Raw genomic sequence first — 27,319 nt, forward strand, 5'->3', positions numbered from 1 at the left:
CTTTTAGAACGAAAAAACATAACCAAACCAAAGCCTCTGTTGGTCTTAAGAGATATCAGAGGCCTGGATTTTTAGAGGAGAAATTTTAGGGTTGTGGTAAAAGACCAGACTCTTCCGCCCAGGTGGAATGTGGACTCTGAATGACGGAGTCTCCATGGCAGTAATCATTTCTTTCATATAAGAGCAGTAGTATTACTGAAGGAGCTATTTTAAGAAAAACGAACCTAAAAATTGTGAGCACTGGAAAAGCAAGACCATGCTAAGTAAAGCTAGTTAGATCTTTATTAGAAATTAGGTATGGCAAAATATTAAGGAGCACATAGCTAAAAACATCAGAATCGGTAGGAAAAAGCCAGCCAGTGAGAGCACATATGAAAAGAAATTAGCCACTAAGCTGAGAGAATCTTTGCCCTTATTCTTTTCAAAAGACTTGGAAGAGAGTTTCACGCCATACACCAAAGTCTGCAGCTAAATATTTTACTTGTGCTGCTCCCTTTGTATCGTCTCACTTTTGTTTATTTGCTCATACTAGTCTTTCTGCTTTATTATCCCCACCCCTCCGCCCCCATCTTTTGCATCTAAAAATGAACCTGTTAAAATTGTGCGTATCCTTCTCTTCAGCACTTAGTCCTAGGGAAAACTGGATATCCACATGCAAAAGAGTGAGAGAAGACCAATATCTCATACTATATACAAAAAATTAACTCAAAATGGATCAACAACCTAAATATGAGAACTAAATCTATAAAACTTTTAGAAGAGAACATTGGGAAATATGTTCAGAACCTTGTATTAGGCAATGGATTCTTAGATTTTACACCAAAAGCATGGGTGACAAAAAAAAAATGGAAAAATTGAACTCCAGAAACTTTTATGCATCAAAAGACACTATCAAGAAAGTGAAAAGAACCTACTGAATGGGAGAAAATATTTGGACACTGCATATCTGATAAGGGTTTAATATCTAGAGTATATGAAGAATTCTGTTACTCAACAATAAAGAGACAAACAGCTGGGTTTAAACTGAACAAACGATTTGAACAGACTTTTCTCCCAGGAAGATATACAAGTAGCCATTAAGTAAGGTAAGTGATGCTCAACATCATTAACCATAGGGAAATGCAGAACAAAACCACAAGATACCACTTCAGACCCACTAGAATGACTTACTGAAACAATAGAAAAGTGTTGGCCTTGATGCAGAGAAATTGATACCTTCCTGCATTGTTGGTGGGAATGTAAAATGGTATGCTGCTGTGGTGGTTCCTCAAAAAGTTTAACCTAGAATTGCTGTATGATCCAGCAACTCCACTTCTAGGTGTGTACCTAAAAGAATTAGAAACTTCTTGAATTTTTGAATTGAAGGGACTCTAACAGTTATTTTGAATACTAATGTTAATAGCAGCTTTGTTCACAATAGTCAAAAGATGTCTGCCAGCAGGTAGATAAAATGTCCAACATAAGGATTTGTGGTGGACAAAAAATTGTCCACTGACAGATAAATGAATAAACAAAGTGTGGTCTGTCCACACAGTAATATTATCCAGCAATAAAAAGGAATGATACACGCTACAACATGGATGGACCTTGAGAACAACTTGTTTTGTAAAATAAGAATATGCGAATTTATAGAGACAGTAGATTATAGATTACTGCTGGGGGTGGAGGTAGAGTGAGAATGGGAAATTAATGCTTAATAGGTAGAGTTTCTGTTCTGGGTGATGGAAAAGTTTTGGTAATGGATGGGTGGTAATGGTAGCACAATGTTTTGAATGTAAGTAATACCACTGAATTGTAAACTTGAAAGTATTAAATGGGAGATTTCAGGTTGTATGTATATATCACAGTAAAAAAATTTTTAAGTTGTACTTTTTGTTTTAGATCTTGCTTAGATGCTACTGCCTCCATGAATTCTACCCTGATTCATGGAAATGAAATTTTAAGACTATTTCTTTTAGAAACCTTGTAGTATTCTGATGACAACTGACAAATCTCCTGATAGCTTGTGGTACATGGAGTAATACCTCTGTAGGTTAAAGAGCATAATTAATGTGTCAGTAGTGGTACTTAAATCGTCTTGAGTGTGCAGTATATGCAGTGAGATTTAGGTTGCTGGGAACCTGTGAATACTGATGTACTGTCAGTATGAGACTGTGAGAGGGAGGAATTCTGGAAGGCAGATAGGAGGAGAGGTTAGAACTCAAAGTGCGGAGGCTGCAGGAGTGAACAGGAAGACATTGGATACTAACTGGAGACCTGGTAACGTCACTTCCCTCACTCTGTCTCTGCTCCCAAAAGATCCTGATGAAACTCTAGCAGAATAACTTTAGCTGCTTTCAAGTCTGCATCCTATGTGTTTGGTTCAAATACTCCATCCAGGGTGGTTTTCTATCCAGAAAGCCTAGATATTTCCAACTTCTCTGCAGTTTAATCTCACTGAATTCTTGAGGGCCAGGGGCTAATCTATTAGAACAGTATTTCTCTGTGACTTGTGTTTAAATTGTGTTCTGAATTTAGTTTATATTCCTAAATGGCTTTGCAGGCTTTTTTTTTCTCCCTGTGCCCTCAGAGGAAGTTTTGTGTTTCTCAGCCTCTTGGGTACCGTTTTAGTGAATTAAGAATTCACTTCACAGAATGGTACCCTTGTGGCCTGAAAGAGTTAATACAAGTTTCTTAAATACCTCATTTATTTCCAGGGAATAATTTATGCATCAGAGAGTGGCTCAATACCTAGGTAGTTACAAACATATTACAGAATGTGTATTTTTTTTCCGTTATAAAGTAGATTTGAGTCCCTCAAAACAAATGGAGATGAAGAAATGGTAAGAATCCTGCTTCATGCATACTTAAATGTGTGTAATGCTTAAGTGAGAGAAAGGATATTATTACGATAAACACAAAGCTGGGTTCAAATCTCAGCTGGGCCTTTATTTCTATTAGTAGGATGATATTTACAACAGCTGCAGCTGTTCAATGGTTCTGCTGCCTGGGTTCCATTCCTGGCTCCACCACTTGATAGTTGAGTGGCCTCAGGAAGTTTAACCTCTCTCACTCAGCCTTTTTCATCTCTAAACTGGAATAATACCAGTACCTACCTCAAGTTATATAGAGGTGAAACAGTTATGAAGAATAGATACTCAATGAACATGAGCTGTTGGTTTTTTATTCATTCTTATGAGGTTTTTTTTTTTTTTTGCATTTTGTATGGTGACATCATGTTTCATTATTTTTCCATGTGAGTGTCCTGTTATTGCAGCACCATTTGTTGAATTGTTGTTTGCTTTTTGGGAAGTGCATGGACTGGGAATTAAACCCTGGTCTCTTGCATGGCAGGTGAGAATTCTAGCACCGAACTACCCTTACACCCCCCCATTCTTATGAGTTTTTGAGCACATCGAATCAAATGACAAAAATTGCTAAACATTGTGCCTGGAACATAGTAGCAAATGTTGAATAGAGGATAGCTTTTTGTTAGTATTAATTATAGATAGTTCCTCTGCATAGAGTTCCATTTGTTAGGTGCAGGTGTAAGCTGTGCATGGTATGAAATATTCTGATGCTCTGTTCCTTGTTACCACTTTATTAGGTTTGTCCTGTTTCTGGAATACATTTCCTACATTTTTGTATGTGTCACCCTAGAGTTTAGGTGGCTGACTTGCTCTGCCCTCTCCTTTTTTCTCCCTAGGCAGCAGCATCTTGAAGTGAACTTTACTTTTGGCATTTTCTCATTTCCCTCCTGTATACCTATTCCTTCCTTTCTCCACTGCTCTATGGTTGTGTGATAATAGTCATCTTTATATGTATGTGCATAACTTTGGCTTCATGAGGACTGTGTTTGTGAAAAGAACAAGAGTCTTATGCGTAATGGACCTTGGCTCATTATCACTTATAGGAAAGTCTTTCTTGGAGTCACTTAACTGAAACAGAAACTCTGTCCTCAACCTAGAAACTGGCACATGGGTTGTGGGAGCTGAGAGAACTCTAGGGTGAAACTCTGCTTTATCTTGGGTCCGAAGCAGGAGTGGTCAAGATGCCCAGGAGGGAGCTTTCCTGGCACGTGCTGGGGAGAGACCAGCTTTGTAGAGGCAGATGAAAGGACTAAGAAGTGAGGAATATGGAGAGGACCCTGTGAAATTATACCTGCTTTTGGGGGCTGCAGGAGTTGTATCTTAAGATAGCATTTTGAATTGGTAGATGTAAGGCAATGCCTCTGAGCATTGTTGAGGCTTTGATTAAAGTAGCAGGAGGGAGGATGTTTTACCTGGAACCTTTTTATATCCTGTTGTTTATGTCAATGTTTTATGTAGTATGATAATGCAAGTATACCACCATGTTGGTGGTATATGGGGGTACCAGTGTGGTGCCCCAATAGCAAGTTTTTCTTGGGATGAGTAGGTAATAGATCAAAGGAAAGAAAGACAGAGAACCCGCTACTGACCTCCAGGTAGGCATGTAACTGGATCTAAAAGTAATAAGATGAATGTATTCCAGAGAGAAAGGGTGTCATACAACAAACTTAGAGAAACAGTGAGACAAAAAGTTTGTCAATGCCTATGCAAACATATCTAGGGTATCTTCGGGCAAGCATGTGACAGAGTGGAAATGTATACAACTTGATGTCATAAACGTCTGACACAAGTAAATAACTCCATTTGTTGTGATTTCAAACTAAGTGCCTCATCTGATCATTATTTGTTCGCCAGTGTAGCTTACTTAGAGGGATTGATTATATTGAAAAGAAAAATTTAGTATTGTGTGTTTTGGGCAATTTTTTATTTTCTTGTAAATTATTAATGTTGATAGCATGACATTTGTTGCTTTTAAGTTTAGTTAGCCTGAGGTTTTCTTGAGACTATTCAGCTCGGATTGTAATAAAGTTTCTGGGCCACTGTGGCTGAGAATGTTATCCTAGACTGCTTGCTAGTCTGGAGGCATTTGTCAGTGGCCAGGTGATCTTCTCCTCGTGGTGTCACAGCCTTTTCTTCTATAATCACCAAACATGTCATATTAATTTCATTTGTGTTTTGTAATGCTGAACTTTGTATCTGCTTGTTCATGTCTTACAGTTGAACATACAGCATTGGCAGTTTGCTCAAAACTTAAAAAAAATTACTGAGACTGTTAAAATCAGTTTTCTTTTCCCATTAAAAATCGAACAACACTGTTTTGCATTGTAGGAATTTATTTTCAACTGATTTTTATTTTGGACTAAGTGTTAAAAGAGAATTATGATAGAGTAAACATAATTAATGGCATCTGGTTGCCGCAAGGATCGATATCTGATACACAGATAACTATTTTGTGATAATATACTTTGGTTTTATTGACTAAAACTAGAAAAATAAAAGCAAATTTTATTTTTGAAAGCAGCTTGGCTACTGCCTAAACGGCAGTTCTGAGAGTCTATTGCCATTGCTTTTAATGGGCAGCCAGCACTTCCATGAATTGGTTAATCTTAAAGACCAGATGGTAGTTGTATTGAAATGTCATAGAAATTTTATGTCCTATGTTTTGCTATCAGCTAAAAGCATGAGAATTTATTAACTAGGAAAGTTAAACATCACCCTACCCTGATGAGAAAACTAGCATATAAATAGTAAGAATAAAAATTGATGAATCATTTTATTTACCTAATAATGTACTGTTGTTACTTGAACACAAGGGAGAAAAACAAACAACAGACCTGAAGACCATTGTTTTCCAGAAAGAGAAAAAAATATAGAAAAGGCAGGAAAAATAACAAGCACAAAATAATAATAGATATAAATCCAAGTGTCAGTAATTACAATAAATGTAAATAGACTAAGCAATTCCTTTAACAAACTTGTTAGATAGTATTTTTAAGAAAAGTGATCTATTGTGATTGGAAGAAGAATATCTGTAAAACAAAGATATGGGAAGCAAAAGAATGGAAATTGTTTCAGTTCTAATCAAAAGAAAGTTGGTATAACTATTGCTATCAGACAAAATAAGAAGGAAGGCAAAAGGCATGCTAGAGAGGAAGAGGATAGAAGAAAGTTCAGGTCACCAGATAGAATAATTTCAAATATGTAGGCACACAGTAACCCAGAGAGTAAATTATATAAAGCAAAAATATGTAGAAACAGAAGGAAAACAGCCAAATCCAAATCCTGATGGAAAATTATTCACCTTTCTGAATAATTGATAGAACTAGTAGACAAAAAATTTCAAAGATTATAGTTGATTTAAAGAACTTGATTAACAAATTTAACCTAATAGATATTTACAGAATGTTATTTACATCATCTGCATAATCCATTCTTTTGAAGCCCATGTGGAGCATTTCAAAAATTGGTTATGTAAAAGACCATAAAACAAGTCTTAGCGAGTTTCACATAATTCAAATTATGTAGACTATGTTCCCTAACCTTAGTAGAATTATGCAAGGAATCAGTAATCAAGAGATAATGTGAAAATCCTCACATATCTAGAAATTAAGAAATAAACTTAAAAATATAATTTACCAGAATTATAATGGAAATTAAAGTCTTTAAAAACCAAATAGTAATACTAATAAAACAGTGCTTAAAGGTAAAATAGTGTTAAAAGCTGAAATTAGTATAGAAGAAAGGCTAAATTTAGTGAACTAAGCATGTTATAAGAAACTAGAAAAAGAGCCAGTTAAATCCAAGAAAATATATAGTAAGGTAAGAGTAGAAATTAGTAAAATGGAATATAAACAGAAAGAGGATCAATGAGGCTAAAAGTTTGTTTTTTGGGAAGGCTAATAAAATTGACAAGAACATATTTTAAACAAGTTCGTGCAAATAAATTTGAAATTTAGATGATATGAATCATATATTAAAACAGATTCGAGATGATATGGAGATCTATGAATAGTCTTATAGCTATTTAAATTTTTTTTTTATTTTAGCTGTCCCCACAGGGGAAACTCCAGGCATACATGGCTTTGCTGGTGATTTCTACTACATATTCATGGAAAAAATAATTCCAATCTTACACAGATTTTTAAAAAAAGAGAAAAGAGGCCAAATACCCCAATTAATTTTATGAGGCTAATATAACCTTGATACCAAACCCTGATAAAGTTGTTAGGAAACTGAAAATTTAAGGGCCAATCACCTTCATGAATTCAGTTGTAAAAACCTTTAGCAGTTTATTAGCAAATTAAATATAGTGTATTAAAAGGTAATACATTATGAAGAGTTGCCTTTTTCTTAGGAGTTCTTCAAGTTAAATTAATTTAATTTAATATTAGAAAATCAGTTATTGGCACATTTACAGATGAAAGGATAAGAGCCATAGGAACATTGCAATAAATGCTGAAAAATATTTGATAAATTCACCGTTTATGATTTTAGAATCTGACAGATTTGGAACTAGAATGCAGCTTTTGTAACCAAAACTAAACAGCCAACATCATGGTTAATGGGAACACATGGAAAGTATTCCCTTTCGAGATGTGAAACAAGATATGAATGTCCACTCTCACCACTTTTATCCAGCTTTGAAGGGTTTAGCTAACGCAGTAAGGCCAGAAAAATCAATTAGACTTCTATAAAAGTATTGGAAAAGATGGAAGACTGTCATTAAAAAACAAACAACAAAATCACGATGTTGCTGAGCCTGGTAAGTATAAAAAAGTCCATCATTTGAGTGTGTTTTTTCAGATGTCAAAACACTTGATATTAATTCCAGAGATCTCAAGTCTTTTTGAGAAGAATTCTGCTTTTCTGGGAGGCTAGTGATCATCTGTGTTAGACTAGGAAAATAAGTGTAAATGGGGAAGAGATTATCCCTGCTGGCAGCAAGAAAGTGTGCCAGGAGTAAATCCTGTGGATTTATTGAAAACACTGAAAAATTTTCGCCTACATTTTAATTCAGTGACTGTGGCCTATTTTCATTCTCACAGAGGCTGATAGACTAGCTGAGCCTTTCCTTGTGTAACCCTGGGCCAGACACTTAAAATAAATTTGAGATTCAGATTGAAGTAGATTTTCTTCTTTAGTATTTTAATAACAAAAGTACCCTTATGTTCTCACACATAAGGTGTTTTTAATGTATCTGCATGTCTTTGGGGTTTAACTACCCCTTTCCATTTCAGAGGGAAGGAAAGAGATTTTCTGGTTATTTCTGGTCCTGGGGAAATCTCTCTCTTCCCAGTTGCCCTTTTTAAGTAGTGTGAAAAGATTCAAGCATTCACAGGTTTGTGTAAGAAAATGAGTTCTGACCTATGTTTTGAAAGACTTGGGGATTCAAACAGAACAGACATCAGGTTGAATTAACTTGTCATGGATTTAGGACAAATCCTGTGTGTGGGAATAACTTCTTAGAGGAGAGAGGGTCTGTTTTGAGAAACTACAAGGCATAATAAAGAAGCACATTGAGTATCAGACAGATATATGTGGTTTTCTTGTGTTCTTGTCCCATTGGCTCATTAGCTGCTGCTTTTTTCTTTTTCATATTATTCCAGGTGCCCTTTTATTTTCCATGAGGTGCTTCTCTGTTTTATTTTCTGTTATTATCATTATTCCTTTTTTTGTTTCTTTGAGTTGAGCGTATATATATGTGAATGATATAATTTCATGGCATGGAAGAATTCACGAATCATGAAATAGATTATATCCTTGTTGACTGTCCTTTTCTTTAAATGCCTGAATTATTCCTGGATTGCTACTTATCAACTTTAATGAATATGTTTCATGTTTGGGGCTATTTTGGAAATTAGTGCCATTTGACATAACCTTACTCTGCATTTGAATTCATAAAGTGTACTGAAAACAGGAACTCTATGACCCCCAATTTTTGAAATTACCGTAACTTAAAAAAAATTTAAACACAAATTAACTGAGAGATACATTTATGCCACTCCTAGGAATTAATAGAATGACCCATGTTCTTTGTTTCTATACTTCATATAATTGAAAAATAATATGTAACGCTTAAAAGTGCCTGTGTTTAGTTTCCTTCATTAACAATTGACCCCACACTTAGCTGGAGTCCATTTCTGAATGCCCAGTGGAGCTGCCCATCATGCTTTAGACTTATTACAAGCAATGAAATTTCAACTTTGTCATATGAGTAACCAGATTAGCGTATAGGGATGCTAAGATTTATATATGAACCATGTTTATCATTATTGGGGGAGCGTTCAATTGTGAATTCTGTTTTTTCCTAGTTCCTAAAATAAATACCATATAATAGAATGACTCAACAGGAATTTATTGGCTCATGGTTTCAAAGGCTTGGAAGGCTTGCTTCCTCCTAGGGCTTGGTACCTTCTGGTTGGCAGTCTTTGGGGTTTCTTAGCTTCTGTCCACATGGCATTGTACATGCCAGGGTCTTCTTTCTTTTCCAGCTCCATTGACTTGCAGCTTCTGGCTGCAACTCCTGGCTTCTCTCTGTGGCTTTCTCTATAAGACCTCCAATAATAGAATTAAGACCCATCTTGATTCAATTTGGCCCACCTTAACTGAAATATCTTCAAAAAAAGGTTCTGTTTACAGTGGTTTCACTCCCACAGGAATGGATTAAGATTAAGAAGTTTGTGGAACATTTAACTCCAAGGCACCACAGATTTCATATGAAAAGAAGATAAGTAGAAGAAACAGTTTAGTGGATTTGACACATTTCCTTTGTATTGGCCACTGTACCAAATGCTTTCCATACAATGTCATATTACTTGTTACAAATGGGACAACAGGCCACAGTGAGGCTGAGTGCTTTGCCCAAGCAACACATTTCATGATACAACTGGGCTTTTAATCGCATTTGAGGACCATTTTCCATTCACCACAGTTCAAATTATTTTTGTTGTTGTTTTTCAGATTATTTTTTGACAGTGAAACAAAAAAACTGAAGCCAGGGTTTGTGGGCAAATCAGAAGATGATATAATTTCATTTCATGCCTTTCGTTTATACCTGGAAAGTAGAATATAAGTAAAAAGTTGCTTTTGAAATACTATTTTTCACTGGCATTGTGATCATTTTAGAAATTTTCTGGGATAAATGTTGGAACAAGTAACGTAATAAAAGTTAAATTTAACAGTCTTAGCATTTCATTTACAAGAACATTTTTTTGTTGTTGTTTAGTGCTTTAGCAGTTCCTGAAAAAAAAAAAGTCAAATGATCAATCCATATTATTTTTTATGTACATCAAAATCATACTTTCATTACACTAGCATGCAGTTAATTACATTTGATTGGGGATCCACACTGACTTTATGGGTTTGAAGTAGACTGTTTAGCTCTGCTAGCTAAGGCATTAACCCTTGTCCTTATTTAGAAGATATCCTGAAGGATAAGGACAAAATATTTGTGGTTATACTATGCTTAACGATCTCAAAATTAAAATTGAATGAAGCAAAATGAAGTAAACTAGGAAGCTATTAAATTTCAGTTATGCTTATTTGACCATGTTAGAGAAGCCTTGGTGCTAACAGTTGTTGCTTAAGAGAATCTACCAGGCAACATTTAATATATATATGAAAGCCGTTTGATTTCTTACGTCTATTGGGAAGCTCTCTAATTTTATGCTTATAACTAAATTGAAGTTTATTTTCTCATTTTCACGATTAAATTGGGGTGGAATGTATCTGGCCAATTCAGTTTTAGTCATATTAGGTGAAGTTCCATTGATATGTTTTGTTAAAATATGCAGCCAAGTTTTTTAAAAATAAAGTATTGAAGATGTAAGGATATCTCATATCTAAAAGTTGTGAATATTCTCTTAAATTATGGCTAAGAACTTCATCACTTCACCCCCAGGTTTATTATCCATTAAATCTTTACTTTTAGACTTCTGTATTCTTGCCTTATGAGAGTGTTGAGAGACAGTCAACAGAACTTCTGCACTCATCCCTAGAGTCCTCTCTCTAAGAAAAATTTGATCCAGTGATTAATTCTGTCTGGTTCTTCAAAGTTAAGAAATCGCACAACTGCCCCAACATTCATCACATTTTTCTATTTTCCCCACCCTGTTATCACAGATTGTAGAGTACAGATAGGACATGTCATAGTTCTTGCAAGGTATAGTTCCTAAGTAATTCTGTGAAAAAAAGTTTCACGGCTTTTTTAAAAAATAAATTGTCATGCCAGCTTTATCAGCTTTTACAAACTATTCTCTTGGTTCATAAAGAATCTTGTAGAGATTCCTGTAAATAGATTTACTGATAGTTTTGGAAGGTTGAGACAGCATTTGCCTATCCCTACTCTTCCTGAACCCCTTAAAAATTTCAATTTTTTTTTTTTGGTGAAATATTACATGATATGTACACAAAGCAGATGCCCACTTTAACCAACTATAAAATAAACACCTGTGTAATCACCACGCAACTGGAGAAGTAGAACATTGCCAGCACCCAGGAGCCCTTGCACTTTAAAAAAAAATCTCTACTTATTAAGGCAAGTGTTTGCTGAGTTTATCCACAAATTCCTACATTGTAATTAATACAGATTAAGAGACAACTGTTAATGTTTAGAATATCTAAGATTCCCTTTAATATCTTCACCTATATTTGGATTTTAGTTTTCCTCTTCGGAGTGTTTAGTTTTCTCTAATTTGAAGGTTATTTTCTTTGGCTAAGAGTTAATAAAGAGTTGAGTACGCTTTCTAGAAACACTTGTTAAAACGTAATGTAACTAAGTGAACCTTTTTTTTTCATTTTTCACAAACTCATTTCAGATTGAGATTGTTTCCTGATACTGATTTTAGAAATTCATGTGCTTCTTTCATAGTATGCTTTTCTTTCATTCTTTTGAAAATTCTGAGCTCATCAAAAAGAGACTTGCTTGATTGCATTATTTCTCTAAGCACCTTTTTCATTTCTCTCTCACTAGGGTAGTTTTAGAATTGAATCTTTTAGAGATGAACATTGCGGCCATTGATGTACAAATTCGTTCTCTTGGTTTTATGGAATATGGTATTTTATGTTTGTCTTTTTTCTCTTGCTCCTCCTCTTTATCCGAGTTTTCCCTCTTACTCTGTTTTTTTTTTTTGCTTTTCCCCTGCCTGTCTATTTACCTTTTTTCTGTTTTCCTCTCCTCTTCCTCCTCTTTCTTTCCCTTTATTGATATGATGGAGAAATAATCTTCATTTTAAGTGCTTGTACACTTAGAGCTTTATTTTTTCCTCCCATTTTAAAATGTAAATAAATAGATTTTTATTTCTCTTGGTTAAGAACCAAGTGCTTAATGCTTTTTTTAAACGTGTATGACATTTTATGGTTTTCCTGCAGAAATCACTCTTAGACATTGATATTTTTCTATTTCTTTGGATGATATTAATGTTAACCATTGACGTTGTTATAGGCTGTGATATATTAATTGATTAATAAGGAGTGTGATGATGGAATTAATTTAAGGTTTCTGTCTTCCATTTGGTTGATGAAATATTAATATTAAATGTAATGAAAGAGTATCGCATATTCAAGGAAGTGTTATAGTTATTACCACTACAGACCAGTTATTTTTGGATATCCTCTTGGGCAAATGATCGCATTGTATTTTCTGTTACCTTAAAGTTTAAAGCTTTAAGAGAGCTAGTAGGCAGTTGACTATTCTTTGTTGCCCCAAAATAATCTAGATTGTGGTTGCTTTATCAGCCTGGGTCTTGGAATGCAGCGAAGAGCTGTGCCTACACCACCTGGCTGTCATCAATCTAAAGTGTGAAGAGAACTCTTGATGTTTTAAGGCACTGAAATTTGGGGTGTTTGTTCCTGTAACATAACCTGGCCAATCCAGACAGCATTTTACCATTAAAAAAATAAAAGGACTCCTCACAGAATCATAAATACTGGGATATCTTACAGCATCTCATCATAATGTATTTTTAAATTAATTTTCTTTTTTTGTTTTCTTATTTCACATAAAGATAAGATTCTTTTTTTTCTATTTTAAGTCACAACTCTTTTTGTTTGCTTTGGTTTTTTTTTTTCTTAATCTTCTAGTAAGTCCTTTTTTTTCTTGCTGAACTACCTATTGACTACTTTCTTTTGTGGTCGTCTTAGAATCATGGATTTTTGTTATTGTTGTTGTTGCCAGGCACTAGGAATCGAACCTGGGCCTCCGGTGCGGCAGGTGAGAACTCTGCCTGCTGAGCCACCGTGGCCCACCAGAATCATGGACTTTTGTAGGTTAAAAAGATCTCCACTAATGTTGTCTAAGGATTTTCAGATGTTCCTTCAAACCATAAGAGCCATCTCAGGGGCAAAATGGGGAAAAACTTAGTAAATGAGATACAAGAACTCTCTCTTTTCAGTCAGGAAGCTCACATTTCATGTTTATTGAATTTTCACATACTGTTGTAATTTTGAAATGTTTATGATATTTAAAATATGCAAAACCAAGTTTATAAAAAAATGGCATAGATGCTCAGAAGATCTAGGTATCAAAGAAGAAATAAAGAGAAAGACAAACAGCTTTTGATGGGTAAAGAGTTGGGAAAACATTTTAGCATGGTTTGGTTGGTGCATATGGTACAATGTAACCACCAAGCATATCTTCTTTGGTGGTGTTATCTTAGAAATAAGAAGAAATTATGAACTTCCTTCACTTTTGGATTTATGATTTGTGGTCAAACGTTTCTTTGTCCCTTAGTTGCTCTCTTAGTTATGCACAGTTGTATTTCTTAATTTTATTTTCTGTCAAAAAAAAAACTAGAGTAACAATAATAATGTAGCATTATAAAACTTTAAACCATTAATGATATTCAGATTGATATGTATGATGTTCCCATTCATTTATTAGTGGAGATCTTTGGTCATTTGTTTCAGTAGTAGGGTGGATATTTGGAACAATTAGCTATTCTAATCATTAAAATGTTCTTTCAAGCTTATAGTATAAGTTAAGGTATGATTCATTAAAAAGTTTTTCATTAAACAGTCTCAAAATAGAACTAAGTGCTCTCTGAAATTAGTATGCAACAAGGATTTTCTGTAGGATTCAGTATTGTAGCAGCTCTGAACATTGATATTGATTTTGAACATTAATCCAGTTGGCATTCATCACCTCCAAGACTTGATCTTTAGATTTTTATATGTAATCATACTTCAGCAAATAAGAAAGCACCCTACGTGGATCCAAAATGTGGTGGGCTTTAAAGCACCTAATAAAAGAATTAAACATTTTAACTATAAAATTCTTCTTTCATTGGATAAAATAAAGGTAGGTAATGACCATTTGTTCTAGTTTGCTAGCTGCTGAAATGCAACACACCAGAGACGGATTGGTTTTTAATAAAAGGGGATTTATTTTGTTAGTTCTTCAGAGGAAAGGCAGCTAACTTTCCACTGAGGTTCTTTCTTATGTGGGAAGGCACAGGATGGTCTCTGCTGGCCTTCTCTCCAGGTCTCTGGTTCCAACAACTTTCCCTGGGGTGATTTCTTTCTGCACCTCCAAAGGCCTGGGCTGAGCTGCGAGTACTGAGATGAGGTATGCCAAGCTGCTTGGGCTGTGCTACGATGAATTCTCTCATTTAAGCACCAGCCAATTAAGTCAAATGTCATTCATTGCAGCAGGCATGCCTCCTAGCTGACTGCAGATGTAATTAGCAACAGATGAGGTTCATGTACCATTGGCTCAAGTCCACAGCAACAGAACTAGGTGCCTTCACCTGGCCAAGTTGACAACTGAATCTAACTACCACACCATTATACATAGGAATATGGAATGAAGATTTATAAGGCATGTCTTTGGGACATTAGTGCAGATTCTTGCAAAGACATCTAAATTAGAGCCCTCCTCAGGATTCCAGAGGTTATGGGAGTATACTCAGGGATTGCTTTGGAGATAGTGTGGGAGCTGGGGAGAAGCATGTAGTTTTCCTCAGCCTTATTGTGCAAATAGAATGTTTTAACTTAAAGGTTTACTTTCTTAAAAAGTTGGGAAGTTAATATGGGGGACTGTGGCAACTATAGTTTTTCTGTCTAGTTCCATTTTCCTTCCATCTTTTCCCCTGCAAAACCTCATCTTTATTCCACAAAGTATGTGTTCATGTGCTTGAGTGCAGCTCTCTTTTGGAAACTGTTGTTTACTGTACTCCCCCCTCCCATACACACCTCTTCATTTTCCCCCATCCTAGAACCTTATAGCATCCCCTTAGGGACAGTGTCAGTTTCAGGATGGGCATGTGATTGAGCCACCTCAACTAGAGTCCTGTGGGGGACTTTCTGCCGGAGTTAGCAAGGAGGACCGTGTTTACTTTTTGGGTTGCTTGTTTTGTTTTGGCTGCTAGGTGACCATCTTTCTGGCTCTGTGGAGAAACCCTTTTGAGGAATGAAGCACCTGAAGCGATCAGAGCCAGGAGATAGAGTCCTGATAACATTCTGGATTCAGCGAAGATAAATCCACTCTACAGCTACGGAGCACTTAGATGGCAAATTTGGGTTCAGCTAACTTTTTTTCTTCCACTTAGGATTGAGAAATACATATCGTATCAATACTTCAGGGAAGATGGCAAATTACATACCACACTGAAGGGTGATTATTATTAAAGGAATCACAGAGGCTTGGTTTTTAGTTTCTTATTCGGCTTGGGTGTGATAAGTGACTCTACATTTTTGGCCAGGGACACATTCAAATAAAACACTTTGGATACCTTCTCTAAAATGTCTGTTCCCAGAACATGAAACTACTACTTAGTCCCCTAGTGTAGATGTTCTATTCTAGCAAGGTCTGGTGCTCCCTATTTGAAATACTGTGAGAGCCAGACCTGATAAGCCAATTCCAGGACAGTCCTTGCAGGAGGCACTCTCACTGTTACAAACCTCACATTCAATATACAGCTGTTTCAAGACTGCCTCTTTAGGATTTGTGAACTCTTTTGGGGGTGCTACTATCTAGGGCATTCTGCAGATGACTGTAAAGTGGAATAATGCTCAGAATGAAGCCCTGAGATAGAAATTCTTGATGTAGTCACGGCCTTTGGTGTTTTAGGCTGGGCTAATCTTGAGGCATCCGTCTTAGATCAGGGATCATTGCCTTTTTAGCCAAAGACACTTCCACAACTAAAACTTTTAAGCAAAATGTTATCCTTTCTCCATTTTTTACTTCGCGTTCTGCTGTCCTACTCCCATCTTTGCAAGCCGCAGGACATCAGATACAGGAAGAGAGGTATCCTTTTATCTTTTGTCTCATCACCTTCAGTATCCTCAAGCCAGCGCACCTTATTTTACCATCCCATCCACTTACATTAGTTTACTATTTAATGTTTAGAACGTAAGCTCCAAGAGGACAGGAGTTGCATTAGTTTTGTCCACCTTTATGTTCTTGGCAAGTCAAACACCTAGAAGCTCGCTATATAATTTGTTGGGTGAGTGAATTAAACTCCTTAATTAAGTGAATTTCAAAACTTAGTTTGATATTTTCAAAAATTTCAAACTTAGTTTGAAACTTTAATTTGAAATTAAGTAAATTTCAAAACTGGTGGGACTGATTCTAATCAGATGTGTGGGGAAAGCAATTAGACTTTGTAAGAATACAAAGTCAGTCTCTCTCTCTCTGGCTCTCTCTCGCACTCTCTCTCTCTCTCTCTCTCTCTCTCTCTCTCTCTCTCGCTCTCTCTCTCGCTCTCTCTCGCTGTGTGTGTGTGTGTGTGTGTGTGTGTTGGGAGGGTAGCAAATTATAGCACATGCTATATTCCTAAAGATGTTCAGATTGACAGAAGCAGATTTCTCTTTCCCTCTTCTTTTGATGTTAAACTTCTAGGTTTATTAATATTTTTCTCTAGAAATAATTGTTGAAAACTGAAGTTGAAATATACTAATTTTTCTGTCCTTGTGTTTTAAAACTTGTATAGAATATGTGTCATGCTAGTGTTGGGTTGACTCTCAAGGCTGTGCCCACCTGGTCTATTGCTGCCACCATAACCCTGGCCACCTGACCCACGTTTCTGTTGCAATGGGGGCGGGGTGTGTAATTAATCATCCTGCAAAAGTCTGGCCTCCTTAACAGCTTCTCCCCACCCCCACTCCACTTCCTCACACCCGTGGAAAGGGAGACTGTGCTCCATTATGTAATTGTGAGTCTGCTGGGGGAAAGTTTTCATATTGGAAATGGTTCTGAGTTCTATGATGTATTTACCACTGAGTAGCAGTGGGTTATTTCAACCCATTTGAAGAGTGACACGTGCAGTTGCTGTGTATAACATCTGTCTTGAAGATAGTAAGCAATGACATGGTAATCATGTCCATCATCTTTCCTCTTTGGCTCAATTTTTTAAAAATATTTTTATTGACCAAACAAAACAACATACGAACACGAATATTATTAACATGTGAACATTCCACACTTGGTGTATAATCAGTGGCTCACAATATCATCTCATAGTTGTATATTCATCACCGTGATAATTTCTTAGAACATTTGCATCACTCCAAAAAAAGAAATAAAAAGAAAAAACTCATATATATCATACCCCTTACCCCTCCCTCTTATTGACCATTAGTATTTTCCTCTACCCAATATATTTTAACCTTTGTTCCCCTATTTTTTTTCTATACCCCTTACCTCTCCCTTTCATTGATCACTAGTATTTCAATCTACTCAATTTATTTTAACACTTGTTCCCCCTATTATGTATTTATTTTTAAACCATATTTTTTACCCATCTGTCAATACCGTAGATACTAGGTAGCTCAATTTTAAAGTGACAAACTGTTATACTCTAGAAAGTGTTTAACAATGGTAAAATAAAAATCTTAAGCATATACCAGGTTCCTAGAAAAAATATATAATCAGTTATCTCTGATAGTACAGTTGCTTCTGTTTTAAAATCATTTAATTTAAAAGTCTTAGCTGAAATTAGTAATAATGTTCTAAATATTTGTATCAAGAATATTTGTATTTCTCCTGTAGTACCTCTGTTAATACCTGTTTACTTTTGCTTTCTTATCCCACCTCCAGGTAATTTTCTTCTCATCCCCCCCCCCCCATTTCTGCTTTCTGCTCTTGTCTTTCCTCACTTCCATGTGCCCTTTTTACTCTCAGCTGCTTTCTTCTCTTCTTCTTCCGCCATCTCCATTTCCCTATTCTCTGTATTCATCCTGCATCTGCCTTTGATTCGCTTCATTTAAATCTACAATTTGACCTACTCGTATTTATTTTCTTCTTGTTTATAGATCTCAGGCCAGAGGTTCCAAATAGGACAGGTGCAGGCTATGTTTCCTGGTGAGCTGTTTGGTGTCTGCTACCTTTTTCAAATTGTTGGAATTCTCATTTGATCATACAAAGTATGTAGGGCCTTCAGTGCCTTTGGTCTAGAAGAAAGATATATGTAACATTGTAGTTGTTTCATGACCAGTATAACTGGGCAGGTTTCTAATCTGAATCAATTAAAACTAGCTAATGAATTTTTCAGGATGATTATTTAAAGGGCTTTCCTGATCAGTAGGCACTGAAAGTAAGCCATGTACACAACGTGGAACATTTTAACCTAAACATTCTAGATCTCTACCTTGAAGCAGATTAATTTTTCAGTGACATTCCTTGTTTTCTCTGCATTTGTACCAAGCTTTATTGCAAACTTCTCAGACCTAAAGGATTTAAGGTTTATTATTCCTATTTTAGAGCAGCTTGGAAAGGAAAGGTAAGAAAAATAATTTTCATGAGTGAAGGGACTTAATTCTTATACTGGCGTTTTGATCCGAGAACTATACTGTGATAGAAAACTCTTATTGTGGAATCTGAATGAAGGTAACGCTGGGAGAACTCCACATATTCCTGAAGCATTAGGTGGTTGATGATGACTGTGTGATCTGTTTTCACAGGATGAAGTACTCAAGTGTGTGTGAGTTGAGTGTAAATACAACCTCCTTTCATCTTTTGTGTGTGTGTGTGTATGTGTTTTTAATATCTTACTGAAGACTACTTTTGGAGAGGTGTGTAAGTATCCGTTCAAATCCCTGTTTTCAGTTATTTGTGTTCTATACCTGGAAGTGGAATTGCTGTGTCATATGGTAATTATCTCTATGTTTTTGAGGAAACACCAGGCTGTTTTCCACAGTGGATGTGCCGTTTTATATTCCCACCAGCAATGGCACAAGAGGGTTCTAATTTCTCCCATGTTTTCCCCAATACTTATTTTCCTTTTTGGATAATAGCCATCCTAGTGAGTGTGAACTGATATCTCACTGTGATTTTGATTTGTATTTCCCTAACAGCTAATGGTGTTCAGCTTTTTTTTATGTGCTTATCAGCCATTTGTATATCTTCTTCGGAGAAATGTCTATCAAGCTCTTTGCACATTTTTTATTCCTAAGTTGTGAGACTTCTTTATATGTTCTGAATACTAGATCCCTTTCAGATATATGATTTGCAAATACTTTCTCCCATTTTATGGGTTCTTTTTTCACTTTCTTGATAGCATCCTTTGCACAAAATTTTAAATTTTGACTGAAGTCCAGTTTTTCTGTTTTGTTGCTTATGCTTTTGATGTCATATGTAAAAAAGCATTACTCAATCCAAGGTCATATAGATTTTCACCTCTGTTTCCTTCTAAGAGTTGTATAGTTTTTGTTCTTACATTTAGGTCTTTCACCTGTTTTGAATATATTTTTGTATATGGTGTGAGGTAGGTTTCCACTTTCATTCCCAGGCATGTAGCTATCCAGATGTCCCAACACTGTTTGGTGGGAAAAGTCTGTTTTTCTCCACTGAATGGTCTTGGCAGCCTTACTGAAAATCAACCATAATTGTATGGGTTTATTTTTGGACTCTCAGTTTTTCCATTGATCTAAATGTCAATCTGTATCAGTATCACAATGATTTGATTTCTGTAAATTATAGTAATTTTTGAAATTGGGAAACATGACTCCTCAAACTTAGTTCGTTTTCAGTACTGTTTTGGCTACTCTGTGTCCTTTGCATCTCCATGTGAATTTTGGGATCAGCTTGTCCATTTCTGGAGAAAAATGGCAGTTGGAATTTTTGTAGGGATTGAATTGAATCTATAGATCAATTCATGGATTATTGTCATGTTCACAATATTAAAACTTCCAATGCATTAATGTGGATGTTTATTTATTTAGATCTCAACAATATTTAGTGCTATTCAGTGTGCAAGTCTTACACTTCTTTGGTTAAATGTATTCTTAAGTATGCTGTTCTTTTTTTATGCTCCTGTAAGTTGGATCATTTGTTAATTTCATTTCTACAATTTTTTTATTGCTATTGTGTAGAAATGAAACTGATTTTTTTATATTAATATGGTAGCCTTCAATTTTGCTAACTCATTTTATTAGCCCTAATGGTTTTTGTTAGCAGATTTTTTAGGGTTTTCTGTATAAAATATCATGTCATCTGCAAGTAGATAAAGCTTACTTCTTCCTTTTCCAATCTGAAAATTTTTTTTACTACCCAGCCTTCCTTGCTATAATTGCCTTCCTTGCTGTAATTTCCAGTACAGTGTTAAATAGAAGTGGTTCAAAATTCAAATGTACATAACAAATTAAATTTAGAGAAGTCTTACTTCCATCTCTAACCCTTCACTTCCTCCTAGTTTTCCCCTGTAGTTGCTATTTTTATTATTTTTTGTTGTAAAAATAAGAAAATACATATTTACTGATTTTCCTCTTTCTTGTACAAAAGATGGTTTACTATATTCTTTGTTCTCCACCTTGCTTTTTTCCCCCACAATATATCCTGGAGATTACTCCATAACTAGTACATGGAGATTTCTTCATTCCTTTTTACAGCTGTGTGAATAATGGATACTTTTGCCTGTGTTATTAACTGTTGCAGTATTCCTCTTCATTAGTTTTTCTTGGTATTTTTATCAACAATTTTGAGATTTTCAGTTTTGCCCTATCCTTGCCAAGAGAGTAGGTTTTTGCTACACAGGTGAGAAATAGCATCTCAGTGAAGTTTGTTTATATTTCTCTTATCAGTATGGCTGAACATCTCTTTTAATAGCAAACTTCAATTTTAGAGCAGGTTTACGTTTACAGAAAAGTTGCACAGAACAGTTTTTGTGCAGTGTACAGTTCTTCTGTACCCTGTATTAGTTTGCTAGCTGCTGGAATGTGATATACCAGAACAGGAATAGCTTTTATAAAGCGGAATTTAATAAGTTACAAGTTTACAGACTAAGGAAATGAAAGTGAACAAATTAAGGCACCAACAAGAGGTTACCTTCACCCAAGAAAGGCCCATGGGTTAGGAACAGCTCTCTCAGCTGGGAAGTCTCAGCAGTAGCATCTGCTGGTCCCTTGCTCCTGGACTCTGTTGCTTTCAGCCTCTGTTCCTGTGGGGTCACTCACTTTCCTTCTCCAGAGGTGGCTTTCATCTCTTGGCTTCCCTTGGCTGTCTTCAGATTCTGGTTTGCTTAACGTCTCATGGGAAAGTACATGGCAGCATCTGCTGGGCTCTGTCTCCAGACATCCGTGTCTCTCTCTGCTCTCTGAAGAACTGTTCACATCTGTATCTGCTCTCACCGTTGCTCTGAGGCTTCTGTCCCTCTCCCTCTCCAAAATGGTTCTTCTTTTTTTAAAGGATTCTAGTAAACTAATCAAGACCCACACATCTACAATTGGGCGTGTTGTATCTCCAAGGAGATGATCTAATCAAATTTCTAACCTACAGTGCTGAATAGGAATGAAAAGAAATGGCTGCTCCCACAAGATTGGATCAGGATTAAAACATGGCTTTTCTGGGATACATGGTATTTTCAAACTGGCACAACCCCAGACACAAATCATTTCCCATTACTAACGTTCATTAGTGAGGCATGTTCATTACAACTAATGAACCAGTATTGACATTTTATTTAACTGAAGTCCATGGTTTGTATTAGGGTGTACTCTGTGTTGGACAGTTCTATGGATTTTAACAAATTCATAATGTCATGTCATGGTTTCATATAGAATAGTATCACTGCTCTGAAAACGCCCTCTGTTCTCCATAACTGTCCCTTTCCTTCCCCTGAACTCTTTGCAACGGCTGATCTTTTTACCATGTATTTATAATTTTGATTTCTCTGCAGTGTCATCTAGTTGGAATAGTATATTGCCTTTCCAGACTATCTTCTTTCACTTAGCAATCTGCATTTAAGTTGTTCTCTTTTAAGCCTCCTTTCATTTTATTGCTGAATAATATTCCTTTATAAAAATATACTACTGGTTATCCATTTGCCTAGTGAAGGGCATCTTGGTTACTTTCAATTTTTAGCAATGAAGAAGAAAGCTGTTAAAAACTTTCCTGTGCAGAGTTTTGTGTGGAATTCAGTTTTCAGTTCCTTTGACTATGCTTCAAAATGTTTAAAGGCTTTTGCCTTACTTTTCCATGAACTTTTGTTTCATGTATTTTGCCTGTTTTTCTGTCAGGTTTTTGGTCTTTATTGTCTTGATTTTTAAAGAGAACAGAACTTCTTTCTTTGAGAGATAAGTTGTTAATTTTATTTTCTAGTTCATCATTTATCTTTTGATTTTGCTTATGATTTTTTTGGCCATGCCTGGATTTTAAAAATAATGGAATGACAAGTGTTCTAGGCCTTTTTTTTTTTTTTTTGCATTGGCAGGCACCAGGAATCAAACCCTGGTCTCCGGCCTGGCAGGAGAGAATTCTGCCTGCTGAGCCACCGTAGCCCGCCCTCTAGGCCACCTTTATATATGTTTTGAATAGATGGGGAAAAGGGAGGAATTCCTTTTCAGGTCTGCATTCTTTAACCTTTTGGAGCTGCTATATTCAAGACAACTTTACTCACATTTTTTGTTTTTTGTTTTGATTTCTTTGCTCACGATTTAACAGCAAATCATAGAATACCAGCTATTCCTGTTGCTTTAATGATTACCTTGAATGAAATTGGAATTCATCTATCTTATGCTTGTCATTTTAAAAGCAATTGCTTTATCATGTTAATTGTTTTTGTAGAACCGCGTTCCTGCCTTTTCCCCTCTGTGTATTTACTTAATTTCCAAAGTGTAGATTCTAGACCAGAGGTTTGCAAGCTTTTCTGTAAAGGGCTGGATAGTAAATATTTTGGGCTTTGCAGTCCATATAGTCTGTTTTACAACTATTCATTTTTGTTGCTATGGCATGGATAATATATGAATGAATAGATGTGGCTGTATTCCAAATTGCACAAACAAGTAAAGGCCATGGGCTCTAGTTTGCCAAGCCCTGTCTATTCTAATTTAACTCCCCTTTGACCTTGTTAACTGCTTTCTTCCTTGCTGTTATCTGAGTAAGTTGAAACCAGTTGCGTTAACTACAAAATCAGGTTTTAGAGCCATGTACCTACAGGGAATTCAGTAAATTGTTTGGATGATAATTAGATGTTATTTACTTTTTTTTTGATGTAAGCGATTGGCACAAAATTGCAATACAAATGAACACATAAGAAAATGTTTTTCTTAGAAAATTAAAATAACTAGAACATATTTACAACTCCTTGTTTTTTGGATGACTTGGGAAATTTTTATGAGTGACAAAGGAAAAAGCATAAAGCTAAAATATGTGCCATTTCTATTTCCACTGGTCATCTATCACCAATCTGTCTACCTACCTACCTAGTCTAGCTAAATAAACACTGCAAGGAAATACATCAAAATTTTGACATTAGTTTATCTGTAAAATGGGATAAATGATTTTTATTATCTTTTTTATACTTCCATTTGATTATTAACTCTTTTCTATGAGTGTGGATTACTTTTATAATAGAAAAAAATATTGTTAAAAGAAACTGATGTTTACATGTAACTGGCTTATATATAAAAAGTGCCAAGTTTGTTAATGGCTTAAGGATGTATTAATTGCAATATTATAAAGATGTGAATATGTACTAATGGAAATGGCATATAATTGGTAGCAAAACTGATACATGCAATATAAGAAAATTACTTTATACTTAGAAGTAATCTCTAGCATCTTATAATTTTTTCAAAGCTGTTAAATGGTTCATAGTGATCAAAGGCTTTAAATCTGTCTCCTACAAATGATTTTTTTTTTTAGAGTTACGCAGAAGCTAACAGTTTTAGATATCTTGAGATTGAAATGTCTGTGCTTAGAATGTGTTTGAGAAGTTGGCAGTTGGGTTTGGCCAGTTTAAGTGTTGTGTCAGTTTGGATTGTATGCAACTGAAAATAACAGAAACCAGATAAATGATTGCTTATATAGGTAACTTGAAGAGTACAAATTTTAAGTTTAGTTTTAATTCTTAAAGTTCAGGGTATGCATGTATGCTAGTACACCATCAGGGAGTGAGGCTTTTCCCATCCTGATTTATCATCCTTAGGGTGTGACTTTTGACTTCATGATAGCAGAGGAGCTGTTGTACCTCTAGAAATGACATCTGTTACCAAGACAGGGAAAAGGAGGAAGGGGAAAGAGAAAGGAATATGCCACTTGGATTTGTCCCATTTTACCAAAACTATGTCATAGATGCATCCTCAGCTGAAGGGAAACTTGAGAAATTTCTAGTAGTAGGTACCTTGCTTTAAAAATCATCACGTTTAGTGATGTGTGATTGTGAAAACCTTGTGTCTGATGCTTCTTTTATCTACCTGTCAACAGATGAGTAGAACATATGGAATAAAAATAAATAATAGGGGGAACAAATGTTAAAATAAATTTAGTTTGAAATGCTAGTGATCTATGAAAGGGAGGGGTAAGGGGTATGGTATGTGTAAATTTTTTTCTGTTTTCGTTTTATTTCTTTTTCTGAATAGATGCACGTGTTCCAAGAAATGATCATGATGATGAATATGCAACTGTGTGATGATATTGTGAATTACTGATTATATATGTAGAATGGAATGATCAAAATAGGAACGTTTGCGTTTGGTGTTTTTTGGTATTTAAAAAAATAAAATAATTTTTCAAAAATTACATTGATTATAATTCTGAATAACTTACTGTTTGTTTTATTTTTTGATACAAAAAAAGATACTGATGTTACTTTTTCCTTACTGTACTGATAAACTTATTTTGGAAGGAAACTTTTAGAAATATTGGCAAAAAAATTAGAAGAATAAAAATTACAAGTCAAGTTTCTCAGCATGGGGAAAATACAAATAGCTGAAGAGAACCCAAAAATGGACTAAATTGGGATAGTTGTAAGCCAGTTTATTTAGCATTTATTTCTTTAGTATTAACATATATAAAATGTGTATGTGTGTTTACTATTCTGTATAGCTTCTGACTCAGTGAGTGGTAGCCACTCAGAATTTTGTGGATTGATTTTATTGACTTAGTAGGTTTCTGCCTTATTGTATATTCGTGGATTCATAGTTAATCTGATTCTCTTTCATTTACCACCATATTTTGGGTAAAGGGAAAGAATTCCTTTCTATCTTCTTACTTCATTTCCAACCTGTGAATGCCCACAGTTATGAGCCAATGAATGATGGTAATTAAAAGTGAAATACTCTTGTTTACTGATAAAATGTTCTTAAGTTACATTCTTACTTTTCAGTCAAAATCCCATTTAAAATTATGAACTTAGAAATGGAATATTTCTTTTTTCAAATTTAATAGTCTTTTATAATAAAAGTATATTTTAATCCCTTTATTACAAGGATATACCTTGTGGTGAAGTTTTATTTATAGTGGTTATAAAGGATATTTGCCCATCTCTTCTTTAGCCCCTTTATCTTCATTTAGATTGCGTGCATATTTAAGACTCTTGAAAAGTACGTGGCTAATAGTATTCTTTGTTTTGAATACTTGATCTTAAACTATATATTCTTTTTTTTTTTTACATGGGCAGGCACCGGTAATCGAACTCAGGTCCTCGGGCATGGCAGGCAAGCACTCTTACCTGCTGAGCCACCATGGCCCGCCCAAACTATATATTCTTTTTTTTGTTTGTTTGTTTGTTTTTTTTTGTTTTTAACATTGTTTATTGTATAATATAACATTTATATAAAGCAAAGAAAGAAAAAAGCTGTAATTCTCAAAGCACTTTTCAACAAATAGTTACAGGACAGTTCCCAGTATTTGTCATGAGATGAGGAATCACCTCAGATTTTTCCTTCTAGGAGGCTAGAAGGAATAAATATTTTTTTTATCATCACAATCGATTTTGTGTATGTGTGTAAAAAATAACATATACAAAAAAAGCAATAAATTTCAAAGCACAGGGCAACAATTAGTTGTAAAACAGATTTCAGAGTTTTGTATGGTTTACAATTCCATTATTTTAGCTTTTTACTTGTATCTGCTTTAAGATCCTGGAGAATAAAAGAAATATTGATGTAATGATTCAGCACTCATATTCATTGGTTAAACCCTGCCTTTTCTTCATAACTCCACCATCACCTTTTTTTTTAATTAATTAACGGAAAAAAAGAAATTAACCCAACATTTAGAAATCATACCATTCTACATATGCAATCAGTAATTCTTAACATCATCACATAGATGCCTGATCATCGTTTCTTAGTACATTTGCATCGGTTTAGAAGAACTAGCAACACAACAGAAAAAGATATAGAATGTTAATATAGAGAAAAAAAATAAAAGTAATAATAATAGTAAAAAAAAAACAAAAACCTATAGCTCAGATGCAGCTTCATTCAGTGTTTTAACATGATTACTTTACAATTAGGTATTATTGTGCTATCCATTTTTGAGTTTTTGTATCTAGTCCTGTTGCACAGTCTATATCCCTTCAGCTCCAATTACCCAATATCTTACCCTGTTTCTAACTCCTGCTGGACTCTGTTACCAATGACATATTCCAAGTTTATTCTCGAATGTCGGTTCACATCCGTGGGACCATACAGTATTTGCCCTTTAGTTTTTGGCTAGACTCACTCAGCATAATGTTCTCTAGGTCCATCCATGTTATTACATGCTTCATAAGTTTATCCTGTCTTAAAGCTGTATAATATTCCATCGTATGTATATACCACAGTCTGTTTAGCCACTCGTCTGTTGATGGACATTTTGGCTGTTTCCATCTCTTTGCAATTGTAAATAACGCTGCTATAAACATTGGTGTGCAAATGTCCGTTTGTGTCTTTGCCCTTAAGTCCTTTGAGTAGATACCCAGCAATGGTATTGCTGGGTCGTATGGCAATTCTATATTCAGCTTTTTGAGGAACCGCCAAACTGCCTTCCACAGTGGTTGCACCATTTAACATTCCCACCAACAGTGGATAAGTGTGCCTCTTTCTCCGCATCCTCTCCAGCACTTGTCATTTTCTGTTTTGTTGATAATGGCCATTCTGGTGGGTGTGAGATGATATCTCATTGTGGTTTTGATTTGCATTTCTCTAATGGCCAGGGACATTGAGCATCTCTTCATGTGCCTCTTGGCCATCCGTATTTCTTCTTCTGGTAGGTGTCTGTTCAAGTTTTTTTCCCATTTTGTAATTGGGTTGGCTGTCTTTTTGTTGTTGAG

General features: G+C 35.3%; 1 protein-coding gene across 5 annotated transcripts in view; it reads left to right on the top strand.

The window, feature by feature from the left end:
* Window positions 1–27,319, top strand: part of SDK1 (sidekick cell adhesion molecule 1) — a 1,057,379-nt gene that overhangs the window by 86,685 nt on the left and 943,375 nt on the right. For 2 of the 5 annotated variants that reach the window (XM_077140481.1, XM_077140482.1), the window contains exon 1: window positions 20,201–24,090. The exons of 2 other annotated variants lie outside the window; for them this stretch is intronic. The gene's annotated coding sequence lies outside the window, so the exon portion shown is untranslated. Of the gene's footprint in view, window positions 1–20,200; window positions 24,091–27,319 lie in introns of those variants that run through there. One more of the 5 variants, XM_077140484.1, reaches the window with a different exon arrangement.

Source organism: Tamandua tetradactyla, chromosome 23 (assembly GCF_023851605.1).
Source record: "Tamandua tetradactyla isolate mTamTet1 chromosome 23, mTamTet1.pri, whole genome shotgun sequence".
Classification (NCBI taxonomy): Eukaryota; Metazoa; Chordata; class Mammalia; order Pilosa; family Myrmecophagidae; genus Tamandua; species Tamandua tetradactyla.